At 44.2% G+C, this 12,867-nt stretch overlaps 1 pseudogene; it reads right to left on the bottom strand.

Moving 5' to 3' along the window:
• Positions 1-667: 667 nt before the first annotated feature.
• LOC127195658 (cytochrome b-c1 complex subunit 10-like) lies at positions 668-819 on the bottom strand (annotated as a pseudogene).
• Positions 820-12,867: the final 12,048 nt, after the last annotated feature.

Here is a 12,867-nt window from a genome sequence, read left to right as displayed (position 1 = left end):
GGGAGGGGAGAGAAGGGGAGGGAGGGAGAGAGGGAGGGGGAGAGAGGGGGAGGGGAGAGAAGGGGAGGGAGAGAAATGTATTGCTGGGCAGTGGTGCCTAATGCCTTTCTCCCTAACCCCCCCATCCCCATAAGAAGGAGGTTTAATGCCACACCCATCACAGTACCTCCCCTTGGGCTTTTAGCTTCCAAAGCAACAGGGTATGACACCAGCAAGGCCTGTAGCAGAGAAAAGGGGCTCCTAATTCTCTTTTTTTCTTTTTTTTCTGTTAATGTTTTTTTAATTAACATATATTATTAATTTATTCATATTACATCTCAATGGTTATCCCATCCCTTGTATCCTCCCATTCCTCCCTCCCTCCCATTTTTCCCCTTACTCCCCTCCCCTATGACTGTGACTGAGGGGGACCTCCTCCCCCTGTATACGCTCATAGGGTATCAAGTCTCTTCTTGGTAGCCTGCTATCCTTCCTCTGAGTGCCACCAGGCCTCCCCAAGCAGGGGCCATGGTCAAATATGGAGCACCAGAGTTCATGTGAAAGTCAGTCCCCACTCTCCACTCAACTGTGGAGAATGTCCTGTCCATTGGCTAGATCTGGGTAGGGGTTTGAAGTTTACTGCACATATTGTCCTTGGCTGGTGCCATAGTTTGAGCAGGACCCCTGGCTAATTGTCTTTCTTAAACTTGCCATTGATGTAAGGCACCCAATCCAGGATCAGCCGCCAGTCCCTGGCCCACACCAGCCCCACATGCTGGCTGTGGGGATTCAGTTCTTGGCCAGTTCCCGGTAGCCTGGGCCTAAAAACCTGCTGATCATTGCTGCAGGCTCTCAGCACTCATGGTTACCCTGTTCTGCCACCCCGGAGCCAGCTCATGTCTTTAATCCCAGCCCTTGGGAGGCAGAGACAGGTGGATCACAGAGTTTGAGGCCAGCCTGGTCTACAGAATGAGTTCCAGGAGAGTCAAGGCTACACGGAGAAACCCCACCAAACAAGACGAGGAGAGAGGGGTAGGGGAGGGGAGGGAGGGGGAGAGAGATTTATCTTTTTTTTTTTTTTTTTTTGCATTCATGTATGTGCCGGCATGAGTTTATGTGTACCACATGCATGCAGATGCCCATGGTGGTCAGAGGGCTTCAGATCCCCTGGAACTGAAGTTTTAAGCAATTGTGAGTCACCTGGTGTGGGTGCTGGAAACTGAACCCGGGTCCTCTGCAAAAGGAGCCAATGCTCTTAGCCACTGTGCCACCTCTCTAGCCCTTAGCATGGCATCTCCAAGGTTTATCCATGCTATGTGTCTAAGACATTCTGAAACGGTGCAGCTGAAGCTATCCCAAGTCCTGAAGTCATTTCCAACTGGGTTTACATTCTGTCTTGTCATCACCGCCTGCCAAGTGTAATTGAAGGTCCAGGGCTCAAGCCTAGGGCACGACGCACTGGCTGCGCCACTTACGAGCTGGGTGATCAGACATCAGCTGGGTCCTTCTCTTTGCCTCAGCTTTTCTAAAGACTGTCTATAAAGGCTGGGTGTGCTGGGCTGCAGGAGATCAAAGTCAGTTACTGCAGAGAAGCACACATAATCACATCAGAGCATTCCTGGCACATACTGATTCTTTTCATCATTACTGTTATTGCTCTAATTACACACGAACAGGCAAGAGTTTTTATGACTTTCCTGGAAAGTTACATGTGACTTTCCCCCCTACCATCAGCAGCCATTATAGGAGCTTCGGAATGGTCCCCCAGCACCCTGTTATTGCTGTCTCAAACTGGAGACTCAGGCACCTCTCAAGTCTTCTTCTACTTCAGTCTTTCCACGTGTCTGTCCGAGAGACATGTCATTTTTCCTGATCCCTGTTCAATTTCAGAAGGACCAGCTCCAAGGGCTCCAGGACCCCAAGACCTATGTCCAGGTAAGTGATGCTGAGGGCCAAAGCCCAGGTAGGCAGACAGCCCAGTCCTCCAGACACCAGATCAAGGGGAGGTACTTGAGACATGGTGCTTAAGCACCACAAAAGGAATAACGCAGGCCCACACCCAACCTCCTTGTGGAATTCTGAGATGAGGTGCAGCTAGGACCTGCAGGTGAACTGAGGTAGAGACCAGCAGCCATAAGTGGCTCAAGAGGCCAGGGTGGAGGCCCAGACCCACTGGCTTTGCAGTCACCCCCACTTCCCTGCCCCTGCAGCTGTTACAGAAGGAAGTCCAGTGGACACTGCTGGCCTTACAAGGAATCTGCCTAAGACTGAGAAAGGAAGGCAGAGTAGCATCTCTTGAAGAGGAGGAAGGTGGAAACCAGAGACAATTGGAAAGATGTGGGTGGTATTTGTGTGTGTGTCCCCAGAATAAGACTTAATTTCTACATTTTCATCAGGAGAGTAAGAGAAATATCTGCCCTTCTTATGCCATCAAGATTTTGTCAAGAACAAATGAAAAACTACATTAGAGACTGCTTTGGAGAAGACTGTGGCTCACACTTGCAATCTCAACACCCGGGAAACTGAGGCAGGAGGCTCACTATAAATTTCAGGCTAGCTTGGGCTGCAGTGTGGACCCCTGTCTCAAACAAACAAAACAAACAAAACAAAACAAAGAAAAAAAACCATAACCTTCCTGGGAAAGAGCTGTCTTCAGTTCAGGTCCTAGCCGATCTGCCACTTCAAAGCAATATCTGGACCCACCTCTTAGCACACAGAAATGTACACTTGGGTATGAAACTGCTGCCCTGGGTATGCTGCATTTAGCTGACAGTGGCAGCAAACAGAGGGGCATCCTCGGGAAGCGATTCTGCAGAGTCTGCTTCACGGAAATACTCCCCATTTGCAGGGTAGAAACTGGAGTGTGGGCTGGACTGAAGTCCTCAGATGCCCTGGCTGGACAGAAGGGAAAACAGACTCAGGGTTTATTGGGGGGGCGGGGGAATGGAGTTTGCCACAAGACAAGGGGGTAGGGAACTGCCTGATAAACAGAATATTTGGTGGAGGGACAAGGGGGAGATAAAAGATTAAAAATGTAATAGAAGATTTGCTTACAGTTCTTGGCATGGTAATTAAATTTATTTATAGTTATGGAAACTTTGTGGAAGGGTGGAAAAGCAATTTAAATGCAGACTTTTCACAGGGTAACCGCAAATGGCTTGCTTTAACAGCACCGCGGAAGGTTAACAGACAGGCAGTGAGGTCGGATCGAAGTGCATATGATAAGTGACAAGTGTTAGCATGGCAAATCATGTATTTAAAATTACTCCGAGCTTTATCAAATGTTTCCTCTTGAAAATAAACTATCCTGGAAGGAAAGGTTAACAGCGGAAAGAGTATTACTTGAGCGCTCCCGTGATGGGGAGTGAAAGGAGGGAGAGGTGTATAATGTAGGAGAAGCAGCAGTAAATACAAACAGGGGGCAAGGTTATTAACAGGGAAGAAACAAACAAACACAAAAAACCGAAATACAAACAGGGGGCGAGGTTATTAACAGGGAAGAAACAAACAAACACAAAAAACCGAAACTTACTCTACACGGTGAGAAGAGGCAAGTCCATCTGTCTCTTCCAATCTTACTCCTCCCTGACATTGTTAGCCCAGCCCAGCCAACATCCCCCACCCTCCTTACGCTCCCCTCCACCCTCCCCCTCGCCCACCCCCACCGCTGGCAAGGAATGGAAGAGGAAGGAGTGACAGCTAGTGCCTCTTTTTAGATCTGCGGCTGTCTATACCAGCTCTGGTCAGTAAGAGGAATGGGTAGAATTCTCTGGAATCTCTATCTACTCCAGAACCAACCGTCTTCCTTTTCTTCTGATGCTACAACAGAGCCAGTTAGCTACCAGCAGTGGTTCGCTTAATTCATAATTCTGGATGCTGGGCCATCCAAGGGGGAGGTACTGAGGCTGGGGTATGGCTTCTTGTGTGTAACGATGCAATGAAATGCACCACAGGAAAAGAAGACACTCGGGACAGAAAGCTTGCTCAGGTCATTCCTGTGATGACCTGCCCACTCCCAATATGGCGGCATGAGTCCCGCCCCACCACTCCGGCACAATAGCAATTAAATTCCAACGTGGGCTTTCATGCCTCTGGTCTCCCTCTTTCACAGGATCCCCCGAGGCCCTGACTGAGGAAAAGGGAGAGATGAACAGCTGAACAAAGCAGGGACATTGCTACAAGCCAGCCTAGCCAAGAGCAGAAACCATAAATTCTTAAGGAAGGTCATGGACTCACCACCACCTTTTCCCCATAGCCTCTGTGTTGTCCATATTATTGAATCAAAACTTTAAGTGACCAGATTGACCGGCAGAGACTGTCTCATTAAAGTCACGCAAATCACAGTTGACCATTTAATGTCACTAATAATATTACCTGAAAGAACGACTCCATAAAAAGGGCAAGAAATGAACGAACAGCATTAGAACATTATGTGATTTTTTTTTCTCACTAGGAAAAAGAAATAAAAGAGAATCAACCAAAAAGGTGCCATGCCAGTAGGAGCAATAGCTGAGTATAAAATGACACAGAGAAATTGGCTCTGTAGATCAGTGGTAGAATACTTTTCTAGCATGTTCAAGGTCGTGGGTTTAATGCCCAGGCAGGTAAAAAAAGAAAAATTCTGTAGTGGTTTGAACAGGTTTGGCCCCCATGTATTTATGTGTGTGAGTGCTTGGCCATAGGGAGTGGCCCTATTAGGAGATGTGGCCCTGTTGGAGGAGATATGTCGCTGTGGAGACCAGGCTGTTCGGTCTTAAATGCTCAAGCTATGTCCACTGTGGCACACACACACAGTCTCCTCCTTGCTGCCTGCAGATCAAGATGTAGAATCCTCAGCTCCTCCTCCAGCACCATGTCTGAGTGCACAGCGCCATTTCCCACCGTGATGACAGTGGACTAAACCTCCAAAACTGTAAGCCAGCCCCAATGAAATGTTTTCCTTTATAAGAGTTGCTATGGTCATGGTGTCTCTTCACAGCAATAAAACCCTAATTAAGACAGTCTCAATAAAATATTAATAAAACCAACACACACAGAGGGAGAGGGAGAGAGAGAGAGAGAGAGAGAGAGAGAGAGAGAGAGAGAGAGAGAGAGAGAGAGAATTAGTCTGCCTCAGGGATAAGCCGCAGAATCAATTATCTAATACCAAGTGGACTGCCATAAAATATAAATAGACAAGCTACACTGAGTGGACTCTGGAGGCTAGCTTTGTACACTTATTCATGTGTGTTATGATCATTTTTAAAAAAGAAGACACAAATTTTAGAGAGAGCAGGAGGGAGGAAGAAAATGGGAGGGTAAGAGGGAGGAGAGAGGGGGGAAATGGTGTGGTTTGATTTGATTTAATGTTTTTTAAATAGCCAGAAAAATAATCAAAATGGTGACAAACTAGACCAGCCAAATGTTAAAATACATCATAAAGCCACAGTAATAAAGCAGTCTAGTACTGGGACATGAATAGAAGTATCTGTACAAGTATTGCACGGATAATTTAGGAAGCATGTTTGTAACAACAAAAATAGACAACTACACGAATGGTGACCCTCATGACATCAGCTGCACATATTCCTGTTTTTACATGTGGCACTGTGGAACGATCTTCAAGATCTATTTGCTAGTGAAAAGAGCAAAGTGTCCTTCATCAACAACACAGGTACACCTAACATGGTTTCCTTAGTGCGGTGTTCCAAAACACACGACAGTAAACTTTATGGCTTGGCATTACATCCAGAGGAGATGAAACTGAAGAGAAAAGCAAGAAAATAAAATCTCAAGAATGGCCTCCTGCAAGGTTCTGGGAAATGGGTGACAAATGAGAAGCAAACGGATGATTTTGGGGGTGCCGGCAGTGTCTGGTTTCATCATGATGCTCTTTGGATTCCTCTACGTGGGAGTGTATTTTATAGTTATTAACTGGGTTAGGTAAGTTTGCATCACTGTGACAAAACACCTGATGCAAAGAACATAAAAGAGGAAGGATTTATTTTGGCTTAAGTTTAGGAAGGTCTCGGCCCTCTGCGTTAGGGAAGGAAGGCATGGTGTGGCAGGAGTGGCTCAGGCTGTGGCAGCAGGAGCCTGTGGCTGCGTCTTTGCACAGCAAAGGGGAAGGACACGGAGCACTCAGAGCTGGACCAGAATAACACTATATCTTTGTTAGGAGGCAAGTGTGTCACATGGATGGAAATGACAAGTGACACACTTAGATTAGTGGATGCTGCTGGAGGGGACATGGAAGTGGGATTGGAAAAGGGCACACACAGTTTTCAACTGCCCTTCATATTTATTCCATATAAACAAAACTTGAAGTAGCCACAAATATTAATATCCTATGAAGCTAAATGAGCCCTTGATGACTGTGTTGTCATTTTGTACAATTGGCCATGTGCTTTAAGCTTTTTCATGCATGAAAATGTCAATTTGTGAGTAACTATTAAAATGAGCAAGTTATAAAATATCAGGAACAACAAAAGAAGTGTCAGGGTACAGAAGAAAGGAAAGAGGAAGAACAAGAAGAAGGAGGAGGAGGAAGAGGAGGAAAAAGAGGAAGAGGAAGAGGAAAAAGAAGGGGAAGAGGAAGAGAAGGAAGAAGAAGAGGAATAAGAGGAAGAGGAAGAAGAGGAGGAGGAAGGAGAAGAGGAAGAAGAGGAAAAAAGAGAAAAGGAGGAGGAAAAGGAAGAAGAAGAGGAAGAGCAATAGGAAGAGGAGAAAGAAGAAGAGGAGGAGGAGGAAGAAGAAGAAGAGGAAGAGGAGGAAGGGAAGGAGGAGGAGGAGGAAGAAGAAGGCATCAATCTTAACAGCAGCCAGGAGAGGAGCAAGGAAGAGACTTGAGAAGAATGTCATAAAATAACACCCATGTCCATGCTCATCACAGTGTTCAGCTCAGCTAGGAAAGGAACTGTCACATTTGACATTTTTTTCAGACAAGCTCTCTCTTTGGCCTCGAGCTTACCAAGCAGGCAGGGCTGGTTGACCAGCAAGCCTAGAGAGCTGCATGTCTTCACCTTTCCAGCCCACGTAATACCAATGTGGGTCACACGAAACTTTGTCACATGCTCGCTGGGTGCTTTACTGATGGAGCAGTCTCCTAAGTCTCACATTAAACTTTAAAAATTTTTTTATGTATTTGGGTGTTTGAGGACCTATATGTCCATACACCATGAGAGTGCCTGGGCCCCCAAGGAGGCCAGAAGAGGGTGTCGGTTCTCCTGAGACTGCAGTTACAGGTGGGAGCTGGGAATAGAGCCCGGGTGTTCTGGGAGAACAAACAGTGCTCTTAGCCACTGGGTCATCTCTCAATCAGTTCCCACATTAGATTTTAAAAATACCAGTATGTGCTGCACATAAGTACAACCCAAGGAAAAATTATAGTCATATTGAAATCAAATTGATGTTACAAAGCACAAAAGGCAAATATTAGTCAAAATAACTGGATCGGGCAGATTATGATTTCAGTTAGGAAAGCATAAACAGCAAGTTCAGTTGCAAAATGGAAGAATAATTCACAAATGACACACAAGCCAAGGGTCCTTCATCTACTTCAGCTTTCAGGTTGGTTTTGGTTCGGTTTTTTTTTTTGTTTTGTTTTGTTTTTTTTTAGATGAAAAAAATGTTTGCTCATATATACTGAAATGTATTAGGAATAGGACCCAAGTCTAAAAATAGAATTTGTTTATACTTTGTATGTACCTTGTGTGTGTAAATGGGGTATAATTGATACAATATTTTCAGTGTACTTATGTGTTGTCTGTGACCCATTACAGGACATTGGGTGTGGATTTCTGCACCTTGGCATCATGTTGATATTCCTACCATTTCACAGACATTATCAGAATCTAGCCTTGAAGAATTAAGACATTCAATGTGTATAGTTATCATAGAGGTTTATGCACCTAGAAAAATGGCTTCAGAATTTACATAACAGTTATTTTTTTAAAAAATACATAATTTAGCTGGACATGATGGCACACGCCTGTAATCCCAGCACTCTGGGAGGCAGAGGCAGGTGGATTTCTGTGAGTTTGAGACCAGCCTGGTCTACAAAGTGAGTCCAGGACAGCCAAGGTTACACAGAGAAACCCTGTTTGGAAAAACAAAAATAAAAACCCCATAATCTGGGGGATTTTAGTAAACTGTCATATTAATAGATTAAAAAGGAAATGGGATAAGCAACTAATTATAGTTGGTGGTAAAGAGAACATAACTACAGATACAACAGAAAATTTAAAATCGCTTACACTCATAAAATCATAAAACTAATTATACTCATCTTTATGCCATTAAATTAGAAAACATAAATAGAAAGTCATTAAAACTTACTGAAGGAATATTGAACACATTAAGGGGTCTATAGTCATTAATAAAAAAGTAAAACAATCAAAGTCAATAGGACTACCATCTAAGGAAACTGTATTAAAGAATAGAAAATTAGAGAAAACCAACTAACTTACTATACAAAGTTAGTTTTGCCTTCATTCATGCTGAATAAACCTAGAGCAAATTTAGGAGAAAAACAGAAAATCAAACAAATACGTTGTTTGTGAACACAGAAGAGAAGTAAGATACTAAATCAAGTTATATTCAGCATTGTTTACAATGAGTGCTCTATCCATCAGAAGCATGCATCAGACATTTATGTGGCTTTGGGGGATTTGAACTCTCGTCCTTGAGTTTGCATGACAACTATTTTCTTCATTGAACCGTATTCCTTACCCCTAATATTGTATTCTGCAGGATTTTTTTAAAAGTCAAGAACAAGGCAAGAGGGCTAAAGTGGGGCTAGGATGATAGTTCAGCAGTTAAGAGCGCTTGCTGCACACACATGAGGACCTGCGTTCAAAGCTTAAGCATCCATATTAGAAAGAAAAATGGGCATGGTGGCACATGCTTGCCATGGGGGGTAGGGACAGGAGGCTTGCTTGGTATTGCTAGCCACCACCCTGGCTTTTGGTCCTGTGAGAGACCCTGTATCAATGGAATAAAACAGAGTGATGAGTAAAGCTGGACACTTGGCCTCCTCTCCCTCCGGCCTTTACACACGTGCAAACACTTGAACACCCATACACATGTGTGCATGTGTGCATATGCCACATGTATGTGCCCACATACTCACAAAATAAAAATAAGAAGAGAAAGAGAGAGAAAAAAAAAGACATGGTGGTACCTATCAGTAAGCCTGCACTCTGGAAGATGAGGCAGGGGCATTACAGTATCCAGGCCAGCTTGGGCTGCACAGCAAGAGCCTGTTTCTCTTTCCTCCACAAACGTGTAAGACCTGAGTTCCCGCTACTGCTCCTCGTACACGGTGTTGTACTGGGCATCCCAGAGATTGCAACAGCGTGAGCAGAAGGGTGGGCAGAAGGCTACAAAAATATTACTTACAAACTATACTTGTAAGTGTCTACAGAGAAGTCCAGCAGTCTTCTCAAATGCAACTTGGGGCATCTGGCAAGGCTGCTGGGCACAGCGCCAGCATACAAAAGCACCAGTTCTTCTAGACACAGCAAAACCTGTGAGTGGAGACTTTATACTTGACACTATTCCACCATTCCCAAAGGATTTCCCACCAATGCTTGATCTGATTCTAAGATTCGTAAGCATGACTGGGCAGTGGTGGTGCACGCCTTTAATTTTGACACTTGAGAGGCAGAGGCAGGGGAATCTCTTTGTTTGAGGCCAGCCTGGTCTACAGAAGGGGTTCTAGAATGGTCAGGGCTACACAGAGAAACCCTGTCTCAAATAAACAAAAGAATTCACAAGTATGTAAGTATATCTATGATAAATCTTTAAAAAGAGAAAAATAAAGGTTTGGTTTGCAAGCTATCAGGACATGCTATGTGACTGACCACATTCTCCAAACAGCAGCCTAGAGGCAGCCAATTCACCACTTGGACAGTTTGCCAAGGGCCAATTTCCCCAAAGCCAATTTACTGAAGGATTAATTGCACAGATGACTGACTCACAGAAAACGTTTTAAGAAACATTCTTGACCTTTAGTTAACTACTAAGCAATAATAGCTCCTGCCAGCCCCGACCTCCACTTGCACATCATGGCATACACCCCTCCTTACCCTCACATATAAATAATAAATAAGAAAGGAACATGTTCAACATAATAAATGTAACCAAATATATATTCAATATATTTTTTAATGCTTGTTTTTTTTTTAAATGATTTGTGTGTGTGTGTGTGTAAGGATGTTTGCCTGCATGTGTGTCTGTGTAGCACTTGTGTGCCTGGTGCCTGGAGACCAGACGCTTAGGGCTGAGGCAGTACAAACTTCCAAAACTGAAAGGCAAAGAGAATAGATCCAAAAAAGAAAACAGAAACCCTACCCAAGTCCCAGGAACTCTGGAGAACCCACAGAGCTACAGGAGAGGGGGAAAAAAAAAAAAGAACAAAACAACACCTGAAGCAATAACGAATGACTGAGAATCTCCGCAAGCTAATGCCAGATGCCAAACTGTAGATCCTGGAAGCTCAACAGGCATCAAGGTCCCTAAAGCCAAACTTGGCCAAAGATGGGCTCCCGCACCAAGGAAACCACATTCCTGGCTGTTTTGTTTTGTTGACAGGACCTTACTCTGTAGTCTAAGCTGACCTGGAACTCAGCCCCAGCAATCTTCAGCCCCAGCCTCTCGCCTGCAGAAGGCACCACTCCCAGCCACGCTCCAACTTTAGAAAATCAGGGGCCACTGAGATGGTTCAGCGTTAAAGGTTCTTGCCACCGACTCTGATGATCCAGGACCTTCCTGGTAGAAGGAAAGAACCCACCTCTGCAAATTGTCCTCTTGTCGCCATACCAGCGGCGAGAGAGAGTATATACCCACCCACCCCCAACAAAACAATTACATGTTTAAAAAAAAAATACAACAGAAAACAAAACAAAACAAAATCACAAAAAAGCCATGCTTGGGAGTGCTTATCAACAGAGCAGGAAAAAGATAAAAATGAAATCAACTTTTCCTCTGAAATCATCATCAGAGGACAACAGAAGAAAGGAGGAGGAAGAAAAGGGGATGAGAGTGGGAAGAGGAGGCAGAGAGGAGCTGAGCTCACCTAGAACTTTACATTCTGCCCAGAAAAATCTGTTGCCAATTACATTTTTGAGTAGATCTATATGTTACCAGTTACTAAGGAGAACAAGACCTAGATAAAGTTATAGTAGCCAAGAGAGTGGGAAGTGAGGGTAGGGGCTGACTGGGGGGCAGTGAGACAGAAAAGACAGGTGACTGGAACATAATACAGGGCCCAGAAGCAAATCACAGAGAGCTGGGTGTGTGGCACACCCCTGGAATCTCAGAACCTGAGTAACTAAGGAAGAATAAGTTTATAGCTAGCCTGGGGTAAGTGGCAAGTTCCAGGCTAACTTTGAATATCTAGTGAGAACCCCCACTGAACACAACCAACACAAAAGAAAACAATCAAATGAATTCATCCTGGACAAACAAACAGGAGCTACAATGCGGGCAGTTTCTATCCAGTAGATGAAGTAAGAGGGTAACCACATGCAGAAAGACGAAAGAATGTAGCCCAGTGGCAGAGCATTGCCTAGCATGTACAAGGCTAGACCTCCAGAGGAGCAAAATGATGATGATGATGATGATGATGATGATGATGATGATGATGATGATGGTGGTGGCGGTGGTAGTGGTGATGGTGGTGATGATGATGGTGATGATGATGATGATGATGACGGTGGTGGTGGTGGTGATGGTGATGATGTGATGATGCTGATGGTGATGCTGATGCTGATGGTGATGATGGTGATGGTGATGATGATGATGATGATGATGGTGATGATGATGATGATGATGGTGGTGGTGGTGATGATGTGATGATGCTGATGCTGGTGCTGATGGTGATGATGATGGTGATGATGGTGATGATGCTGATGCTGATGGTGATGCTGATGGTGATGATGGTGATGATGATGATGATGATGTAATGATGATGATGATGATCATGATGATGATGATGATAATTCTAAAGCAAAAACTAATCCAAAATGACATAAATTAAAACCTCAAATTATAAAATTTCTAATATGTGCAAACTCAGATGAGCTTGAATAGGACTATGCTTTTAAAACATAAATGCGGACATAACCAGTGTCCACTTTTCACCATGAACATGAGCTGCTTTAAAATACAAGCTAGAAACCCTGACGAAGTATAGGAAAGCACATTTATGATTCTAGCCAGGGGTGACTTTTAATTTTAAAACTTATGTTATTTTACTGAGACTTTAAAAATTATGTTTATTTCATTTTCTTTTATTTTTATTGAGACAGGGTGTCACTGTATCACTCACGTTGAGCTTGAACTCACTATACAAGCAAGGCTGGCTTTAAGCTGATAGTCTTCCTGCCTGGTAGCAGGGTTAAAGGTGTACACTATGCCCACTGTGGTCATTTATACACAGGAATGAAAAGACTGTAAAATGGCATGCAAATGAAAAGCTTTGTGGCATAAAGAAACTACAAAGAAAATTACTGTTCACACAGTAGACCGAGGAAGATATCATATATAAGAAACAAGAGGTTAATACAGCTGGGCAGTTCTGGCGCACACCTTTAATCTCAGCACTTGGGAGGCAGAGTCAGGTTGGTCTTTGAGTTCAAGGCCAACCTGGTCTACGGAGTTCCAGAGCAGCCAGGCCTACACAGAGAAACCCTGTCTCAAAAAAGAAATGAAAGGGGAAAGGAGAGAGAGACAGAGAGAGAGAGAGAGAGAGAGAGAGAGAGAGAGAGAGAGAGAGAGAGAGAGAGAGAGAGAGACAGAGAGACAGAGAGACAGAGAGAGACAGAGACAGAGAGACAGAGAGAGACAGAGACAGAGAGACAGAGAGAGACAGAGACAGAGACAGAGACGAGACAGAGACAGAGACAA

Source organism: Acomys russatus, chromosome 1 (assembly GCF_903995435.1).
Source record: "Acomys russatus chromosome 1, mAcoRus1.1, whole genome shotgun sequence".
Lineage (NCBI taxonomy): Eukaryota > Metazoa > Chordata > Mammalia > Rodentia > Muridae > Acomys > Acomys russatus.
Note: the sequence above shows the minus strand (reverse complement) of the source record. Positions and strands in the feature narration are given on the sequence as shown.